The 22220-nt window shown below is 41.6% G+C and overlaps 1 long non-coding RNA gene across 1 annotated transcript; it reads right to left on the reverse strand.

Moving 5' to 3' along the window:
- Positions 1-339: 339 nt before the first annotated feature.
- Positions 340-20595, reverse strand: LOC124508531 (uncharacterized). The gene is made up of 4 exons (XR_006961274.1): positions 20430-20595; positions 11855-11976; positions 3616-3982; positions 340-826 (listed from the first exon to the last, which is right to left on the reverse strand). It is a non-coding gene; the product is annotated as an uncharacterized LOC124508531 (long non-coding RNA).
- Between the last annotated feature and the right edge of the window lie 1625 nt (positions 20596-22220).

A 22220-nucleotide genomic window follows, 5' to 3' on the forward strand; every position in this document is an offset into this window, starting at 1 on the left:
TAAGAAATCTAACATCAAATTGCTACAAAAGGGGCGCCTCGGTGGCTCAGTCGGTTAAGCCACCGACTTGGGCTTAAGTCATGATCTCGCCCTCTGTGGGTTCCAGTCCCAGATGGGACTCTGTGCTGACAGCTCAGAGCCTGGAGCCTGCTTCGAATTCTGTGTCCCGCTCTCTCTCTGCCCCTCCCCTGCTCACACTCTCTCTCTGTCTCTGTCTCTCTCCCTCTCAAAAATAAATAAACATTAAAACATTTTTTAATTGCTACATGTAAAAGGTGTATAATTATTGCTGAACAAGTAATGGCGATGTTAATTTTAAAGATAATTAAACACATCCATTTCAATTTTACAGTTATGCATATTTAGTTTTCAATATATGTATTTATTAGGGAGACACTGGGGCTAAATAATTATAAAGCACTGGGGCTGCTAACAAAGCCACTACCAGCAAGAGATCAGGGTATCCTAGGACTCAGGGGTTTGGCACTGAAACTCACAGAGGTCTCTAGAGCACCACCTGCAGTTAGAATGGACAGGTGCATTCTATCAGATGGTATTGCTGGAAGCCCCACTACTCCAAGCACATGACAACAAGAGAACAAAAATACAAAGACAAAAATGTAAAAGACATAGCTAGTGGTGGTCACAATGAGCACTCATTTTAGTATTCTTTTAAAATTTGTACATATATTTTATGTACTCTTCTGTACTTCTCCTTGGATCAAAAATGGAATAGAAGGACAGAGCCATGCAGAGAGCAAAAGGCAAGTTCCTGGTGGACTTCCAGCAGTTCAGAAGCAGGTCGAGGCCACCCATAGTATAGCTTCTGTGAAGGTAACAGAGAATAAATGTTCTCCATGAGAGCCAAGTACCTAGGAGGCAACCTAACCAAACAGCTGGCAGAAGTGTTGGCTGCCTCTTTACTATCACCATGGGGCAAGAGCCCAGAACGGCAATATTTTAGCTTGCTCTGGACTGGGAGCCACAGAAACCAGACAGAAGAAAAGTAAACTTTTACTTTAAAAAGTAAAGACAGAAAGAGGAGGGGAAAGATAGGAATAAAGAAAAAGGAAAGGAAGGAAAAGTAAGAAGGAAAGAAAATTTCCATTAAGTATACACCGGCAAACCAAATTTCCTAAACATATGAAGGAAAATATTTCTAAGAAACACTGGCAATAATCAAAAAGTGAAATACCTCAAAAAAATGAAAGCAGTAGGACAATCTATAGGAAAAGAGAAAAAAGAAGCCATTCCCTGGTTAAAAAAAAAAAAAAAGTTGATAGAAAACAAAGTATGTTTTTTTCCCAAAGAATCCTCGAAGAGAAAAGTGAATGCCTAATATTCACAAAACAAGTAAGGATTTATGAAAAAATAGGAATAAGTGAAACAACAAAGATATTAAAAAGAATTTATCAGAAATTGTGGAAATAAAAAATCATGAGAGATTTAAAAAGAGCATCTTTTCTGAAGTTGGAAGTATGAATTTCGTGGGCTGCCTTTACGTGAGGTCGGTTTTTGTTTTCCCTCAATGTTTACTTTTGCAGGCTAACCTTCTCCAGCTGCTCTAATCGTTCTTCATATCTTAAGGTTTCCGGGCCCCAAACCGGTTCTAAGAACTAGCAGACACTGTGCTTCAGGGTCCACGGTAAAGTGAGCCCATCATCTTCCCTCTTCTGGACAGTTGGCATTTTCACCAGTTGAATTGCAAGACTGGTTCATAATGAATATGTGGTCAGCAATCAAGTCTTTTTGTTTTGTTTTGTTTCATTTATATAAACAATATAGTCAAACCTAGCTTCCCTTCTTTAGCATGTACTTGCAAGATTGATTAACCTTTATCTTACCTGTTTTGGTTTAGTATTTCTTTTTGTTGTTGCAATTTTTTAATGTTTATTTATTTTTGTGAGAGAGAGTGCAAGCAGGGGAGGTGTAGACAGAGAGGGAGACACAGAATCCGAAGCAGGCTCCAGGCTCTGAGCTGTCAGCACAGAACCTGATGCAGGGCTCGAACCCATGAACCATGAGATCATGACCTGAGCTGAAGTTGGATGCTTAACCGACTGAGCCACCCAGGCGCCCCTGGCTTAGTATTTCCATTGGCATTATTTTTAACCTAAATTCTGTCACTGTCTATGTTATAATAAGCTTTTGGCTTTCATATCATCTGCAAACAAGATAGGTAAGCCTTCCATCTTGTTCAAATATTGAATATGACTGGACCTCATACAGAACCCACTAGTCCACCAATAGAAACTTTTCTCCAGGAGATCAGAGATCTAGTAGCCAGTACTTTTGATGTGGTTGTTTAAACGGCTGGCAGCCCGTCATTGCTATTTGTGACCTGCTAGTGTGTGATGTCCTGAAAGTACTTCTGTTTCCTCTCCTATTTTCCTCTTCAGAATGTTTCCCATTGCACTTTTGATCTAAGGTTCATTGAAGGCTTTCACAGAACCCTACTCTTAATCATCCAACACATATTTATGGGTATCTGCTCTTTACCAGACAAAGTTGGTGCTAAGGTTACAATGGTTACTCAAAACAGACACATACCCAGCCCCCTAGAGATCACAGGCGGGAGGGTAAGATATTCATGAATCATATAAACACACAAATAAATGTAAAATTCCAACTGTAACAAGAGCTGTGAAGGAGGGGTGCATAGTGTGTTGAGAGGTTATAATGGTGAGATTTGATCTAGTATTGGAAGATTAGGGAAGGTTTTTCTAATGAGGCAAAATGAGATCTAAGATCTTAAGGATAAATGGGAATTAACTTGGTCCAAGCATGGACAGAAAGAGGAGGAAGTGTCCCATGTAGAGGAATCAGCAACAGCAAAGACCCTGTGGTAGGAGGGAGGAGGGTTCATTCAAGAAATTAAAAGTGGCCATGGAAAACAAAGGGGAAAGAAGTGAGAAATGAGGCTGAGCACCGACATTCAAGATCTTATCTCCCCTTTGATTCTTTGGAAGAAAGAATATTCTTCTAGAGCTGCTTCTTGCCACAAGTCCTATTCCACCGTATCTCAGTGCAGTATAAGCTATACTATAATATCTAGTATTATGCAATACTATCTGTTTTCTAGGGAGACTTTCAAAATTACTTCATCACTCATACTCTGTGCTTTGGTGTGTAGATATCAGGGGTCATAACTATTAGTTAATCAGCTTCCTGCCCAACCTTCCAACCACAAGAATTTCAGAGCATTTCCTCTTTCATGCTGCTGTTTCCTTTGTTACACTTGTTGTACCATACTATCTGGTTTTAATGTGTTCTTTCGGTAGTTTATTCTTTCATCCCTTAAAATTTAGTTGAGGGTAACTTGACTTCGGATGGCAGCTCGGGAGTGTCTATTAGCTGTTTAAAAAAATGCTTGTAACTCATGACCCAGCAACACCGTTTTAGGTTGTACACTCTAGAGCTATGATTTTCAAAGTATGGCACTTGGACCATCATTAGCATGACCCGAGTCATTAGAAACGCATATGTTCAGGTTTCACCCAGATCGACCTACTCAATCAGACACTCCAACAGGGGTGCCCAGCTATCTGTGATTTTAAAAGCCCACCAGCTGATTCTGATACATGCTACAGTTTGAAAACCACTCTAAAGAAATACCTGCACAAGTGTATCTGATAACTTTCGCGGTTCAAACAATGACTTGGCTCACAGTTCTTCAGACTGGCAGGTGGTCTGGACTCAGGTAGGCAGTTTTGATTTCCTCTGGCCTCAGTCGTTGTCAGCAGTTCGTGCTGGGTTAGCTGGGTCTGGTTGGTACAGGATGCCCTCAGAAGACAGCTCAACTCTCTTCAGTGTGGTCTCTCTTTCTCCAACCAACAGGTTGGCCTCAGCTTGTTCACGTGGTGGCGGATAAGGACCCAAGAGAGAAAAGGAGAAGGATTCAAGGCCTCATGAGGCCTAGGCTTGGAACTGGCACCCTGTCTTGTCTGCTGCATTCTCTTAGCCAAATTAGCCCAAGGTCATCCTAGATTCAAAGGGAGGAGAAACAGACGTTAACTGCTGATGGGCAGAGCCTCAAAGTCATATTGCGGTGGATTCAGGGAGGGTGAAAAATTACAATGGATACAGAGAAGATGGCCCGTTTTTGCAATCTTTCACACACGCGCATACAGAAACAATGCAAGGGTGTTTACTGTAGCATTTTTAGTAATAGCAAAACATTGGAAACAACCTAAATATCCTTCAGTGAAGGATGGGTAAGTTGTGGCACATACATACCACGTGGATACTCTGTGTTCATTGAAAGGAATGGGCTAGGTCTCTCTCTAGGTCGCCGATAAGAAATGTAAGACAAACCCCCCTTTTTTAATGAAAAAAGAAAACTGAGAAGCAAGCGAATTGTATATAATAATACCATGTATACATTTTTAAAACCTACACAAACAATATTATGTATTTTTGATGGCTACACATCTATGTTTTTGAAAGTTTTTTAGGTTTAAAAGTATATACAATTAACCGTTAAACAACATAGGTTTGAATAGCATGGGTCCACTTATATGTGGATTTGTTTTGATAAATAGAGTTCAATACTGTAAATGCATTTTCTCTTCCTTATAATTTCCTTTTTTAAATGTTTATTTATTTCTTTTGAGAGAGAGAAAGAGAGTGCGTGCACACATATGAGTGGGGGAGGGGCAGACGAGAGGGAGAGGGAGAATCCCAAGCGGGCTGTGTGTTGTCGGCACAGCTCAAACCCATGACCCGGGGCTCAAATCCATGGACCATGAAATCATGACCTGAGCCAAAATCAAGAGTAAGACGCTTAACTGACTGAGCCATCCAGGTGCCCCTTTCTCATGATTTTAACATTTTCTTTTCTCTAGCTTACTTTATTGTGAGAATACAGTATATATAATACTTATATATCTGTATCTGTATATGTCTGTACATATACGTATATATCTGCATACATATATATGTACATATCTAAACATATATATGTATCTGTATGATTCTATTTATATAACATTCTGAAACTGACAAAATTGCAGAAATAAAAAACAGATTAGTGTTGCCAGGGGTTAAGGAGGGGGTTGGGCAATATAAGAGATCCTTGTGGTGAGGATCTATATAGAGATCCTATAAGGGGCAACATAAGAGATCCTTGTGGTGATGGAACTTTTCTCTATCTTGACTGCATCAACTGTCAGTATCCTGGTTGGGATACTGCCCTATAGATTTGCAAGATGTTACCACGGGGAAACTGGGAAAGGGTATGCGAGATCAGTCTGATTTCCTAGAATTGCATGTGAATCTACAGTTATCCCAAAATTTTAAAAAGCTTATTTAAAAATACAAGATGTAGTGTGAACCAGGATGAATATGCCAAAACTGAAATGTAATCATGCATATCCCCTACTTAAATGATTTAAAGTGCTATTTCTCAACAGGAGAAAGTCCAGACTCCTGTGGTTCATCACGTGGTAGGATAACCTATTGAGAAACTTTTTTTTTTTTTCTTTTCAGAATTGGATTTACCACAAAGGAATGAACGACATTTCCTTCTCTGCCAAGAGGGTAGCCAGGCCTCTGCAACCTGAAGGTCTGGGCTTTCCTTATCCCCCAGGGGGCAGTTAACAACTGTAACTGGTTGTTTGAGAGATCTCAACCCACCAAAGTATAAACAGAGAAGGTTTTGTTTTTTCCCAGCTATCTACTTTGCTTGGCTAAATCTCTTTCCAACTGGGTAGAAAGGAACTTTAGTGACATCCCTGTTTGGTCCCAAACGTTTTCAGTCACATCTAGCTATTAAAGTAGTGTAATTTCAAGGGAACATTCAGTTGCTCTAGGTACTATTTCCTTTGCCAAGTGCAGTTCAACACCCTCTCTCCAGGAGCTGGGCAGGCTGCCTCTTGCACGGAGGCCCCTGGCAGAGGTTGAAGGGGGCCTTTGGGTTGCTTGCTTTCATCGCCCTCTCCCCTCCTTCCAGTCCCTCACGCCTACACTCACCACCAGGAGCAGTTGTGGAGTCAGGGGGCTGACAGGAGAATGGTGGTTGGTGCATGAATGGTGGCCGGTGTGGCCCTGGGTCTGGGCCATGCAGCTGGCGGAGCCTTAGAGAGCCTGCCCCTAGAATGCACGGTTGCCTGTGTACATTGAGCGGGAACTTCCAAAACCCATGGCTTTGCAGAGCTCAGTGAAGGTCTCCCAGACTAAGTTGGAGGCTGACAAGGTTAAATGTCCAGAGAAGAATCCCACCTACAATAGCCTCCACAGACCCGGGGACTCCTCGCCCCTGGCAGAGCACCACAGCAACAACAACCATAGACAGGGTTCCAGCAACACAATCCCACAACTTTCTGGGGCTCTTTGTTTAATACTAAGGTGGTGTAAGGAGTCCCACCCCCACAAAGAAGATCCATCTAGTGCTTTTTACCAACCTTGATGGGTGGAGCTTTTGCTATGTTTGATTTGATTTATGCAAATGAAAAGATAAGGCATTATTTGTACCCTCAGCCCCATGGACACTGCCATTTTTGTTGAGTAAATAAATGAGTGGAATAATTCATTTCTGTTACAATTTCAGCACTGAATCAAGGTGTAGTGGATATGTGTCATTCTGTTGGGCCCCTGCAAAAACACTTTTCCTTTCTTTGAGAGAATTTCCTCTCTTCTGAATTCTGCCTCCTTGGGGAATAAATGACAATCATAGCAAATGCTTACATAGTGCTATTCTGTGCCAGGCACAGGTCTAAGCTCTTGACACATATTTCATTTTAGCAGCGTGCCAACTCTAAAGGCAGCTAGTGTTATTATCCTTGCCATTTCCTCCATGAGGAAATAGAAGTACAGGGAAGTGAAGTAATTGGCCCAAAGCCTCCCAGCCGGGAGGTGGTGGTGTCAGAATTTATCTTCTCAGTCTTCCTTCACTTGGTGGCAGGTGTGTGAAGTAGGCTCCACCAATCAGAGGTGCCCGTTTTTGGAAGCTGGTAATGCCATCAAGGGTGCTTCCCTGGATGGCAGTGACAGGAGTTCTTGTCCAGTGTCCAGTGCCTGTCTGGGCAGCAGGGCCGCCCCACTGCAGGCCTGGTCAGTGTTCCAGGCTGTGCACTGCTCTCAATTTTCCAGCTTTGGGGAGTGCCCTAATATTAACAACTCCATGCGTGTCTCCTGTACATCTGCCGTCAGGCATAATTAAAAATAGTGCCCTTTCCCTCTCAAATGGGGCGAGAAAATATATGGTCATCCCACCCAATATGTTTCAATAAACTCCTTTTCTACTTGACCTGGCTATAGTGGTCTTTGTAATCTGCAGCAGACAGTATGCTCCCAACTTTCCCACCGCCCTCACCTCCCACTTCTCATCAGGGCTCTTATCTCGAGTTCTCAGAGAACAGGCTGCTGGCTGCCTCCAGGCCTTTGCACAAGCTTTTGTTTCTTCCTGGAAAGTTCTCATCAACATCTGGGGTTTACCCAGCCAACCCCGCCCTGGAGGGTGTGGGACGCTCCCTTCCTGCCTCCATCTTGCCCTACATTCCTCCATTGCGGCACTTAGCCCTGTGGTACAATTTGACCTAACTCTTTGGATTTGTTTTTTTACCTAACTTTTTGGATTTGCCAATGGTCCGTGAATTCCTTCAGAGCAGAGACTATTTCATCTGGGTTTAGCCCTAGTGCCTGGCACATGGTGAGCTTTCAACAAGTATATACTGAAGACTCTATATGAATGAGTGTAAAATTGTACTTTTTATAGAAAAATAGTTGCAATCTGCTACTCAAGTTCCATCTCCTAAGGTTTTCATTTGCTGGTTTTGTTTTTTAGCTTGAGAGAATCCTGCTGGAGGACTAGAAAATGGAATTCACCCAGGGAGAAGACCTTACTAGCACTGGGCAATCTCACCCCCTGAGGGAGGAGAGCTCACCATCATTGGACTTTATTATGTGCTGGCTGCTTGATATGCATTTGTACATTGAGCAATAGGTATTATCTCCCTGACAAGTAAGAGAACAGAGGCTAAGAGAGGCTAAGTTGCTCAAAGAAATAAAGTCAAATGGAAGAACTGGAATTAGAATTAGGGTTTGCTCCAGGGTCTGCGCATTTCCTTGCTTTGCTGCCTGGGGATTTGTACAAAGTGATTCAGACAAGGGAGTGTGTATGCATTTGCCATGTAGATTTACAGAGGAGGCAGGGCCGAGATAGCTGCCTCCACCCTCCATTCCCCGCCTGCCATTTCTGCATACTGTCTTTTCTGCCTGCTTCTTTGACTCTATCTTCTTTTTTTATTTTATTTTTATTGTTTAAATTTATTTATTTTTGATAGAGAGAGACAGAGCACAAGTGGGGGAGGGGCAGAGAGAGAGGGAGACACAGAATCCAAAGCAGGCTCCAGGCTCCGAGCTGTCAGCACAGAGCCCGACGCGGGGCTTGAACTCATGGATGGAGAGATCATGACCTGAGCCGAAGTCGGAAGCTTAACTGACTGAGCCACCCAGGCGCCCCTGACTCTATCTTCAAATGGAGACAAAATAGCCAGTGGTATTACTTGAGGATTGCAAAGCTGGAAGGCACATCAGACATTATATAGTGTGGTGGTTTTAGTGGGATGGGGCATTTAGGAAGGCATTGAGCTACTTTGTCTTTTTCTTTTTTTGCTTATCATAATTGGGGGAGGGAGGAGGGGGGCCCCTGACATTTAGTGGAAAGGGGCCCAGGATGATTTTGAAAGCCCTTCAATCTGTGGGAGAGTTGTGCTGGCAAAGATTTTCTCCGTGACCAAACTCTGGCCAGACTCCTTTGAGCCCTCCTCTCGACTAGGCCTCAACCTTGGCTATAAAAAAACCCCATAAACCGACACTAACAGTTTCTAACAGCTCAAGGCCATATCACTAGGCCGACCCTCCCCTCTAAGGTGCTTGCCCGACAAAAATCAGGGCTGCCAAAAGCATTTACTGTTTGTGTCAGTCAACACCTGAAGATAGGCCATCTGTCTCCCAGTTTCTATGGGTGGGTAGGAACCTAACTTCAATAACTAGCAGGTTATTAACAGGTTAACTAGCAGGTTAATTCAGATGCCTTTTACACAAACAAACTCTCTCAGCTTTTTGTAATTTTTCACTTCTCTGATTCTGTTCATTCTGCCCCCTCCCTGTACCCTCATTTTTCCTTTAAAATACTCCAGCACCTCTGTACAAATCTGAATGGCCCTCTGCTCTTTCCTCTACTGTCAGTGGTTCCTGAAGAAAATCTGTTTTCACCACTTGAACTAATGCCCTACCGTGTTTATCTTTGACGGTGCACTGTGAATTGTTCAGCCCCAAATACTATCCTTCAAAAAGAGATCCTTGTTTTCAAAAATAAATTTTTTTAAATGTTTTTTTAAAGTTTATTTTTCACAGAGAGAGAGAGACAGAGCATGAGCAGGGGAGGGGCAGAGAGAGATGGAAACACAAAATCTGAAGCAGGCTCCAGACTCTGAGCTGTCAGCACAGAGCCAGATGTGGGACTCGAACCCAAAAACCATAAGATCATGACCTGAGCGGAAGTTGGCTGCTTAAGTGACTGAGCCACCCAGGTGCCCCAGAGATCCTTGTTTTCAAAGCGAGATCTTATAGATGTGTTCACTTAGTGATAATTCATTGAGATGTATACTTATAATTTGCACATTTTTCTCTCTGTATTATATATATATGTGTGTATTTATGAGAGAGAGAGAGTGAGAGAGAGAACATGCAATGAGCGGGGGAGGGGCAGAGAGGTTGGGAGTAAGAGGATCTGAAGCAGCCCTTGTGCTGGCAGCTGAGAGCCTGACACTGGGCTCAAACTCACAAACTGTGAGATCATGACCTGAGCTGAAGTCGGATGCTTAAGCGACTGAGCCACCCAGGTACCCCTGTATTTTATATTTTCATGTAAAAGTTCATGTATAACAAAATAAGAACTTGAAAAAATGAGGGGTGCCTGGGTGACTCAGTCAGTTAAGCCTCTGACTTTGGCTCAGGTCATGACCTCGTGGTTCATGAGTTCCAGCCCCACGTCGTGCTAACAACTCAGAGCCTGGAGCCTGCTTCAGATTCTGTGTCTCCCTCTCTCTCCTGGCCTTTCCCTGCTCATGCTCTGTCTCTCTCTCTCAAAAATAAGCACTAAAAAAAAATTTAAGAAAAAGGAAAAACTTGAAAAAATGATAATAAAGCATAATTTAAGAAATAATCATTGAAACAGTGTTAAGTGGAAAAAGTAAGACATTCTGCTTTGCAGTAGTAAAAACACAAACACGTATAAAGACAAGAGAATGTAGAGGAGGAGGAATTTGTAGGATTACGTGTGTTTTTTAGAAGTATGTTATTTAATGGTGTACTTAAAACAAACTTTATTGAGATATAATTAAAATATAATAAGCTGTATGTATTTAAAGTGTACAGTTTGATTAAGTGTGAAACCATCAATCACAATCAAGACAATGAACATATCCATCATCCTCTTTTTAAAAATTTTTTATAAATTATTTTAAAGTGTTTATTTATTTTTGAGACAGAGATCAAGTGAGCAGGGAGGGGCAGAGAGAGAAAGGGAGACAGAATCCGAAGCGGGCTCCAGTCTCTGAGCTGTCAGCACAGAGCCTGACATGGGGTCCAAACCCATGAACTGTGGGATCATGACTTGAGCTGAAGTTGGATGCTCAACTGACTGAGCCACCCAGGCATCCCTCCATCATCTTCTTTACAATCCTTTCCTGCCTCGCTAGTTGTTTCCCTATCCATTCCCTAAGCAACAGTTTTTTGGCACTGTAGATTAGGTTGCATTTTTTAGAATATTATGTATGTGAAAAAATATGGCATGTATATGCTCTTTTTTTTGTATACCTTCTTTTACTCAGCATAATTATTCTGAAATTAATACATGCTAACTCATGTATTAATAGTTCATTCCCTTTTACTGGTGGGTGGCATTGCATTATATGGATATACCACAATTTGTTTATGTATTATTGGTTGATGGACATTAGAGCTATTTCCAATTTGTGATTACTACCAGTAAAGCTGCAATGAAACTTCATATACAAGTTTTTTGTGCACATAGGTTTTCACTGTGCATAGACCTAGGACTGGAATTGCTAGGGCATATGATAACTCTATGTTTAATCTTTTGAGAACCTGCCAGATTGTTTTCAAAGCAGCTGCATCATTTTACTTTCCCCCCAGCGTTGGATGAGAGTCCCAATTTCTCCATATCCCTGCCAATACTGTCTTTTTGATAACAGCCATCCTTGCAGGTGTGAAGTGCTATCTGATGTGGCTTTGCTTTGCATTTCTCTGAAGGCTAATGATGTTGAGTTTATCTGTCATTTGTACTTCTTCTTTGGAGAAACGTCTATTTGGATCCTTTTCCCATTTATATAACATTCTTGAAGTGACAAAATTATGGAAATGGATAACAGACTAGTGGTTACAAGAGGTTAGGGACTGGGGCAGGAGGAGGAGAGAAGGGAGTTGGGAGCATTTATAAAAAGCAACCTGAAGCATATTGGTGGTGATGGAACTGTTCTTTATCTTGACTGCGGTGGACACATGAACCTACGTGTGTGATTAAATTACACAGAACTAAATACACAGACATGCACAAATGAGTATGAGTAAAACTGGGAAACCTGATTTGTATTGATGGATTGCAGTTATATCAATGTCCTGGTTGTGATATTAATTCTATGGTTTTGCAAGATGTTGCCATTGGGGGAAATTGGGTAAAGGGCACATGGGATTTCTCTGGATTCTTTATCAGGGCATGTGATCTACACCTATCTCAGAAAATAAAATGTTTAATTTAAAAAATGCAATTAAAAAGAATCCTCATGATTCATTCTTCAATAAAACATAACAATTCTTAATATGTACGCACCTGACAACAGAGAGTCAAACGATGTGAGGCAGAAACTGACAGAACTGCAAGGAGAAATAGATGAATCCACTGTCATAGTTAAAGACTTCAACTCCCCTCCATCAGAAATGGACAGACAGATCCTGCAGGCAGAAAATTGGGGATGACACCGCCGAAGTCAATAACACTATTAATAAATTGGATATAATGGACATCTACAGTTCATTTTATCCAGTAAGAGCAGAATACATATTTTTCTCAGGCCCATATGGAACATTCACCAAGGCAGACCCCATTCTTGGCCATAAAACACACAAAACACACCTCAACAAGCTTTTCTTTAAAGTTTATTCATTTATTTTGAGAGAGAGAGTGCATGCACAAGCTGAGGAGGGGCACAGAGAGAGAGAGAGAGAGAAGGAGAGAATCCCAAGCAATCTCCATTCTGTCAGTGCAGAGCCCGATGAATTGAGAGATCATGACCTGAGCTGAAATCAAGAGCCAGATGTCTAACCAACTGAGCCACCTAGGCGCCCCTACCTCAACAAATTTAAAAGAATAGAAATCATACATCTGCTCTCAGACTCTAATAGAATTAAAATAGAAATTAGTAACAAAACAAAAATTTTAAAAATTAAAAAAAATTTAAGAAATTAATAATAGAGAATAGCTAGAAAAATCTTAAAATATCTGGAGACTAAACAATACAATTTTCTTTAAGAAATGTTTTTTAAAAACCTTTATTCACTTTTGAGAGACAGAGAGAGACAGAGCATGAGCTGGGGAGGGGCAGAGAGAGAGGGAGACAGAATCTGAAGCAGCTCCAGGCTCTGAGCTGTCAGCACAGAGCCTGACATGGGACTCAAACCCACAAACTGTGAGATCATGACCTGAGCCTGAGTCAGATGCTTAACCAACTGAGCCACCCAGGCACCCCTAAATAACACACTTCTAAATAACACATAGATCAATGAAGAACCTCAGGGAAATTAACTAAAAAACTGTTGAACTTGCAGTGACTGGGTGGCTCAGTTGGTTAAGTCAGCGACTGACTCTTGATTTTGGCTCAGGTCATGATCTCATGGTTTATGAGATTGCATGCCCCTGTTGGGCTCTGTGCTGGCAGCATGGAGCATGTTTGGGATTCTCTCTCTCCCTTTCTCTCTGCCCCTCCCTGCTTGTGCTCTGTCTCTCAAAATAAATAAATAAACATTAAAAAAAAACCCACAGAAACTATTGAACTAAATGACAATGAAAACATAACTTCTCAAAATTTGTGGGATGCAGCAAAAGCAGTGCTTAAAGGGAAACTTATACCACTAAATGAATATATTAAATAAGAAAAAGAATCTAAAATCAGTCATGTAAATTTCAATCTTAGGAAATTAGAATAAGAAGAGCAAATTAAATATACAAAGTAAGCAGAAGAAAAGAAATGAAAGTCAGAGCAGAAATCAATAAAATTGAAAACAGAAAATCAATAGGGAAAATCAATGAAACTAAAAGCTAGTTCTTTGATTAGCAGATCAATAAAACTGTTGAGTCTCTACCTATGATAACAAGAGAAGAGAAGAAAAGAGAAAAGAGAAGAGAGAAGATACTAATTACTAATATTAGAAATTAAAAAGGAACATCACCACAAATCCTACAGACATTAAAAGAATAATCAAGGAGTACTATGAACATGTCTATGTCTACGAATTTAATAACCTAGATGAAATGGACCAACTGCCTGAAAGACAGTCTGCTAAAATGCACATAGAAGAAATGGACAATCTGAGTAGGCCTCTATATATTATAGAAACTGAATCAATAATTAATAACTTCCTAAAACAGAAAGCACCAGGCTCAGATGGGTTCACTGGTGGATTCTAATAAATATTTAAGGAAGAAATTAAACCAATTCTCTACAATCTCTTTCAGAGATTAGAAGCAGAGAAGAGGGAATACTTGTAAACTCATTCTATAACGCCAGCATTACCCTAATACTAAAACCAAAGTTATTACAAGAAAAGAAACTATAGACCAATACCTCTCATGAGCAAAGATACAAAAATCTTCAACAAAATACCAGCAAATTGAGTCCAACAATGTATAAAAAGAATTATATACCATGGCCAAGTGGGATTTATCCCAGGTGTGCAAGGATGGTTCAACATTCAAATATCAATTAATGTAATCCATCACATCAACAGGTTAAAGAAGAAAAATCATATGATCATATGGATAGATGCAAAAAAATATATCTGATAATATCAATTTCCATTCATGATTAAAAAAAAAACCCTCTCAGTTAAGGAGGACTAGAGAATTTCCTCAACTTGATAAAGAATATCTATAAAAAAACCCTACATCTAACATCATAATTGATGGTGAAAAACTTTCCCACTAAGATCAGGAGCAAGGCAAAGATGTCCCCTCTCAGCACAGTTTTTCCACATTATACTGAAGTCCTAACTAGTGGAATAAGACAAGAAAGCATATAAAAGGTTTACAGACTGGAAAGGAAGAAATAAAACTTTTGTCTGTTGATGAAATGATCATCTATGTAGAAAATCCATAAGAATTGACCAAAAGCCATTATAGCAAGGTTTCAGGATACAAGGTTAATATATAAAAGCTAATTTCTTCCCTAATATACTAACAATGAACAGGTGGAATTTGAAATTAAAGACAACACCATTCACATTAGCACCCCCCAAAAAAATACTTAGGTATAATCTGGAAAAATATGTACAAGACCTATATGAGGAAAACTACAAAACTCTGGTGAATAAAATCAAAGTAACTAAATAAGTAGAGAGATATTCCATGTTTGTGGCAAGGAGGACTCAATATTGTCAAGATGTCAGTTCTTTACAACCTGATATATAGGTTAATTGCCATCCCAATTAAAATCCTGGCAATTTATTTTGTGGATACCAATACACTGATTCTAAAGTTTATATAGACAGGCAAAAGATCCATAATAGCCAACACAATATTGAAGGAGAAGAACAAAGTTGGAGTATTGACATCACTCAATTTCAAGACTTCCTTTAAAGCTATAGTAATCAAGTACTGGCAAAATAACAGACAAATAGATCACTGGAACAGAATAGAAAGTTCATGAATAGACCCACATAATTAGGTAAACTGGTCCTTGACAAAGGAGCAAAGGCAATACAATGGAGAAAAGATGGCCTTTCAACAAATGATGCTGGAACAACTGGATGTTTACATGCAAAAAAAAAAAAAAATCTGGATACAGACCTTACACTCTTCCAATAATTAACTTAAAATCATCACAAAAACAAATTAAGAATGCAAAACTATATAACTTCTAGAGAATAATATTGGAGAAAATTTAGATGACTTTTGGTCTGGCCATGACTTCATAAATACAACACTAAAGACATGCATGATTCATGAAAAAAATGGATAAGTTTGACTTCACTGAAATTAAAAATTTCTGCTCTGCAAAATACACCATCAAGAGAATGAGAGGTCACAAAGGAAATATTTGCAAAAGACATATCTGATAAAAGACTGTTATCCAAAAAACAAAACCTACAAACCCCCAAGCCGAAAAAGATTGTTAGCCAAAAATATACAAAAAACTCTTAGAATTCAACAATAAGAAAACAAACAACTGAATTAAAAATATGCCAAGGATCTCAGTGGACCCCTTACACAGATGACAGATAAGCATATGAAAGAGGGTTCCACATGATATGTCATCAAGAAAATGCAAAGTAAAACAACAGTGAGATACAACTACACACCTATTAGAATGGTCAAGATCTAACTGACAACACCAAATGTTGACAAGGATATGGAGCAACTCTCATTCATTGCTGGTGGGCATGCATAACAGTATAGCTGCTTTGGAAGACAGTTTAACAATTTCTTACAAGACTAAACATATTTTATCATAATCCAGCAGTCTCTCTCCTTGGTGTTTAGCCAAAGGAATTGAAAATTTATGTTCACACAAAAACCTGCGCATGGATACTTATAGAAGCTTTATTCATAATGGTCACAACTAGGAAGCAATTAAAATGTTCTTCAGTAGGTGAATGGATAAATAAACTGTAGCACATCCAGACAAGGGACTATTGTTCAGCAGTAAAAGAAAGAAAGGAGCTATTAAGCCATGAAAAGATATGGAGGAAACTCACATGCATATTCCTAAGTGAAAGAAGCCAGTTTGAAAAGTCTACATAAGGTATGAATCCAACTACACGACATTCTGGGAAAGGCAAAACTATAGAGAGTAAAAAGATCAGTGCAGGGATTAGTGGGGAGGGAGGCATACAAAGGTGGAGAACAGAGGATTTCTAGGACAATGAAACTATTCTGTTTGATACTATAAAGTCATTAAAATTTGGTCAAACCTATAGAATGTACAACACCAAGAGTGAATACTAATATAAACTGTGGACCTTGGATGATAATGATGTGTCAAGGTAGGTTCATCATTTGTAACATACATACTGCTCTGGTGGAAGATGTTGATAATGGGAGAGGCTATGCATGTGTGGAGGCAGGAGATATATGGGAAATCTCTGGAATATTCTGCTCAATATTGTTGCTATCCTAAACCTGCTCGAAAAATGGTCTCTTTTAGAAAATGTAGGGTGCAAATGAAATTGTGATGAGTTCTGAAGTGGGTTCAAATCCCTGCTCTGGTACTAACTGTATATTAAAAAAAAATCCAAACCTCAGGACCCTCAGAATGTTTTCATGTCTTTTCCTGAATGTGATTATTGCACAACTTCCGATTTCTGTCTCCTGCATGTAGACTTCTCTGGTTAATATCCGAGCTAAATGTTCTGTCTTTTACCTTGATATTTTGTCTTCCAATCACTGTCCATGTTGTTTATTCTGATTTAGTTTGCAAACCATTGAAGGCATGACTTTGTCTTACATATGTTTGTGTCCCTCATATACAAAGCTCAGCACCTGTTTTATGACCTGTTGGGTCTGAATTTGGGTGATGAGTCCTGAATTTCAGTTTTTTCATCTGTAAGGTAGGACTCATCATAATGACACTGAATGTTTGTTGTGACAATTAAGTGTGCTTGGACCTGTAAAAATGATGAAATATAAACTTTAGTGAGGAGGCCAGCTGATGAAGAGTATAAATTAAAACTGTTTATTCTGCCCCTAATATTATTTTTAGTGAAAATTAAAACAAACAAACAAACAAACAAACACCCCAGAGGTCAACTACTAAAGTCACCAGTTCTTTTCCTGCTGCATGTGAACTAATCTTCCAGTTTATTCTTACATGGTTTGTCTTGCTCTCACATCTCTTTTCCTCCACTTGTCGACTTCATTGTTTGGTCACTGCCTCAGTGATTAAAGACAAAATAGGAATTCAATTCCTATGCCTCTCCTGGATTGGTACTGACAGAAGGTTAACGAACAACCCTGTCGTGAAATGTCATAATGACCTTTTTAAGGAAAGGAATCAAGTCACACGGGAATGCATTCTCACTGGAGTAATGAGAATGTTAAACGCCCGGGAACTGGAACCAAACCCTGCACTGCCACCCATGTCCCCTCTCTACAGAGCAGCAGGGAGTCTGACACTGCGCTCTGTCGTTCTGTTACTGTGGATGACTGTGTTTCCCGACTTAGCGACTCAGCCGCGGGGGGCCTGACAGGCAACTGCACTTGACTGATGGGCGAGTTGTGCGGCAGAAGGGATCTTGTGGAGGGACTTTCAGGCAGGCGATTTCTCCCATGGCCTTAATAACAACTAGCCTCAGATAGATTAACTCTGGGGAAAGTAGAAAGGATTTTTTTTTTTTTTTAGGTCCAAAAGGCAAAGAATGAGTTAACAGATTGCTGCAGGCATCTATTTTAGTCTCACAGCTCTGAACAATTTCCAGCTGCAGATGTTAAAATATCCAAAATCCATGGAGAACAGAACAGATGACATTATTCATCCCGCCTATGCTGCTCTGGGGGCCTCCTGCAATTCACAGCATTTGATGACTCATGTGAGGAGCAACACTGCCTATGCTCCCAGCCCGCATACCGTTCACTTCAGCTCATAAAACCTTTTATAGACAGTCACTGCAGGGCCACACTTCCAGGCTGGGGATGTACAATGATGAACAAGTTCCAGGGGACCCTCAGGAGCTCACAGCAGAGAAGGCAGGTAGAGGGCCCCTGCACGTGGTTGAGCAGCCTCTGGCCTGCACGAGGGTGCCTGGGGAGGGTGCCTGGGCTGAAATCCAGCCTCTACTCTTATTGCCAAGCCACGTGTCTGGCTCTGGAGGAAGGGGTGCCTTTTTCTAATACACACAAAGGAGCAATGTGTGTTCCCAGGGGCCCTGGATCGAGGTAGAGGCCTAGAACTCATTCCTACAGGAACATAAGTGCTGTAATAGATACAGGTATCGATAACTATGAGAAGGAAGGAGAAACAGGGAAGGAGTCAAGAAGAGCGACAGAGAGGAAGGGACATTTCAGGAGGGCTTTGGAGGAGAACAGGAGGAACAGGAATTCACCCTGTAGAATTGATGAAAGAAAGGCAAACAAGGCAGGGGAAACAGAGTGAGCCAAGGTGCAGGGACTTGACAATATTGAGGCCTGTTTCTGGAACAGAGGGTGGTTCAGCCTGGCTGATGGAGGTGAGGCCAGAAGGTAGGCAGGTCTTCTAAGCCACATTGAAGATGCTGGGCTTCAGCCAGTAGGCTGATAGTTCTCAAACTTTGGTGTGACACATGAAAGGCTTATTACAAGTGTAGTTTCCTTGGCCCAAGCCCCTGAGATGAGTTCTGACTCAGTAGGTCTGGAGTACGGGGGCTCTTAAGAGTGAACACTTGGGGCACCTGGGTGCCTCAGTTGGTCGAGCGTCTGTCTTCAGTTCAGGTCATGATCTCACGGTTCATGAGTTCGAGTTCCGCATCAGGCTCTCTGCTGTCAGTGCGGAACCCACTTTGGATCCTCTGTCCCCCTCTCTCTGCCCCTCCCCTGCTTGTGCTTGCTCTCTCTCTCTCTCTCTCTCAAAAATACATAAACATTAAAAAAAAAGAGTGAACACTTAAAATGATTTTCCCATTGGATTTTGATCCAGTGGTCAGAGGAGAAACAGCGGTGAGCTAGAAGGGTGTTCAGAGGAGTTTAGCCAGCAAAGGGTCTGCCAGAGAAAACGACCATCAGCTGCAAAGTTGAGAGTGGGGGCAGGTGGTGAAACCCACTTTGCCAGTACATGCTCTATCTCAGAGGGGCATCTGGGTGGCTCAGTCGGTTGGGCAACCGACTACAACTCAGGTTATGATCTTGCGGTCTGTGACTTCCAGCCCCGCATCGGGCTCTGTCCTGAAAGCTCAGAGCTCAGAGCCTGGAGCCTGCTTCCGATTCTGTGTCTCCCTCTCTCTGCCCCTTCCGTGCTTGCTTTCTCAAAAATAATAAACAATAAAAAATTAAAAAAAAAAAAAGAAAGAAAGCTATCTCGGAGACCAGCCCTTAATTAATCCACCCTCAAATGCGAAGGTCAGATAACAGTTTTAAAATGTGAAGAAAGCAGACAGTAGGGACAGAGGCATGGACTTCAGGCCCAGCTCTACCCACTGTGGGTTGGGTCACTTCAGGCTAATCATTTCCCTTCTGGGTCTCTATCTGTACAGCAGTAGGAACACTGAGGCCCCTCTTGGCTGTATCATCTGGGACTTTGATCCCTCCTAGTGAGAATTCATTGTATAAAAGGATGCTGGAAAAGAAAAAAAAAATCTCTAATAGCGGAAATTAGAATAGACTCAGAGTTGTTTTGAAGAAGGGAAGTTCTTTCTTTCTGAAACCTTCTCAAGCCTCTCTGTGTGCCTAGCACAGCACTCTGCACCTTGTAGGCACTTAGTACATATTGCTTAATAATGAATAACATCCAGAGGGTCAGAGTTGGCTCATCAGGACAGGTCACATCTGAAACTCCTCCCCTGTGCTTTATCTGGCCTATATTATCAACGGGCATTTAATGTAGTGACCCTCCTATTATCCAGACATTCATTAATTAGGGTTCTCGATTATCTGGATGTTTTAAAATATCCTCAGGTAATGTTAACAATAAACCTGAGCTATCTATATGTGATTGGGTGGGGGGAAAGAATTAGAAATTTTAAAGGTGATGAAAACTTTCTCTTGGACTTACACAGGCTTTAAATATGCAGACTGTGTCTTTAAAACTTGCCAAATGAAGGTAGTTATGTGGGATATTTGAGAGTATAATAGAAAGCAGAGAAAGCAGCCTTTGGTTTAGGAAATGATGTTCCTTCCTGTCCCAAATCAAAAGACAGGTATAAAGTTCCTTCACTAAAAAAAAAAAAAAAAAATGTTTATTTATTTATTTTGCGGGGAGAGGGGCAGAGAGACAGGGAGAGAGAATTCCAGCAGGCTTGACACGGTCAGTGCAGAGCCAGTCGTGGGGCTTGAACTCATGAATGGTGAGATCATGAACTGAGCTGAAATTAAGAGTTGAATCCTCAACCGATTGGGCCACCCAGGCGCCCCTGAAGTTCCTTCATTTATCAGTTTGCAAACTGGAAGAGTCTATGGCTAGAATGTAGTTATGTCTAGAACAAGGCAGTAGGCATGTTACACTCACTTTGGTCGAGGAAACGTGGAAGCTGTGACCAGGAAGGCATGAATTTAGGAGCTGTTCACCAGTTGAGGCAGAAGCTGTTGGTGTCTTGCCCATATGTCCATGTCACCCCTTCCATGCCAGCACCTGCAGCTCTGTGCCCGTGAGGCTTCTCTGGTGCCACACATTCTCAGTCCTGCACATGAATGTGGCACACAGGAGGTGTCAGAGGGTCATTGCCATGCCACCCTCACCTCTGTGAAAAGACAGACTGTTGGGGCCAGGTGTATGCCTTAATTCCCTTGCTCCTTGGATAGAATAATTGTCTTCTAGAGTTCCCTGAGGGTTAAGCTCCAGATGGGCACAGTGGTGACCTGCATGATCACACGTCATTCCTCGCCCTGTCTCCCTTCTCTACTGTGGCTTCTAGAATCATCTCCCAGACAAACCACCTACGCTGGAATCCTTGTCTCAGGTGCCAGTTCTGGGGGAACCCAACTAAGACATCAGGCCACTGGAAGTGTGATCACTGAGGCCGTGATCACATGAGGCTAACAAAAGACAGGGCCACCACATGGCTTACACAGCCCTAGAGAAAGTAGCTAAAGAGTCCCACATAAAAAGAGGTGAGCACAGGGGAAGTGCATGGACAGCAGGGTGGTGGGGAGCAAGAAGGTGGGAGAGAGCAACCTTGATGGGATGTCTACTCTGGCCCTGAGTCTGGGTTCAGCATTAGACATACATTATCTCTATCAATCTGTCCAACAACACTATGAACTAGGAAGCTGTCACCTCCATTTTACAGGTTAGGAAATGATGATCGAAGGAAGTTAAGTAACTTGTTTACAATCACGTGACCATCGAGTGGCGTAGAGAAGGGATTTGAACTTCGGCCTCTCTGGTGCCAGTGTCTCTGCTCTATTTCCCAGAGCTCACCGAATAGCCCACACATAACTAGCAACTATCAGTGACCAACGTGGTCTTTACAAAGAAGAGCAGTGGTTCCGCAGGCCAGGCCAGACTCCCAGTGGAAAGGACCTTAGGGAAGCTGAGGTCAGTTGTCTGTGTTTCCCACTCAAGTGTCTACCTCTCTGAAATTCATTCAGAAATGTTCCATGAGAAGCTGTTTGTGTGCCAGGCACCTTGGAAGGACCTAGCTGCACAGCAGTGAGCAGACTTGCCCCAGCTCTCATGAAACCTAGAGACCCATAGGGAAGATGGATCTTCATCAAATAATCACACTCATCAATGTGTAATTAAAAATGAAGGTAATTGCTCTTAAGGAAAGAAACATGGCTAATGAAAACTTAAAACAAAGAGACTTGTTCTAGATTGGGGTCCTCAAGGGAAACTTTCCCAGGAAGTGCCATTTGAACTTTGCTCATCAGGCGGGTGAGGGGAGGGAAGGAAGATGTTGTGAGGTTAACGTGGCTTCAGGCCGAAGGGGATGGACAGGAGGAAGGTCAGGATGAGGCCGCAGAGGTGGCCAGGTGCCAAGGGAAGGGTTTTGAGTTTCAGCCTAAGAGCAAAAGGTCAGACTTGGGTGCTGAAACCATCGATTTAGTTAGAGCGTGGAGAACAGACTCTGGGTGAGGAGAGGGCAGAATTGGTGCAGACAGAGCAGTTAGGAGGCTCTCAAGGTAACAAAGGCAAACCATGAGTGTGACCTGGCCACCGGGGTGGCAGGGGAGGAGAAAAGTGATTGGTGTGGAAATTTGGAGGTAAAATCCACCAGGGCATGGTGGAAGTTTGAAGATGAGGGCACAGAGGGGAAGATTGTAAAGGTGAAACCAAGCCTAATGGCTTACATAAACT

The sequence above is a fragment of the Lynx rufus genome, unplaced genomic scaffold, assembly GCF_022079265.1.
Source record: "Lynx rufus isolate CCGP_SWC_20201006 ecotype Redwood Valley unplaced genomic scaffold, mLynRuf1.p SCAF_13, whole genome shotgun sequence".
Classification (NCBI taxonomy): domain Eukaryota; kingdom Metazoa; phylum Chordata; class Mammalia; order Carnivora; family Felidae; genus Lynx; species Lynx rufus.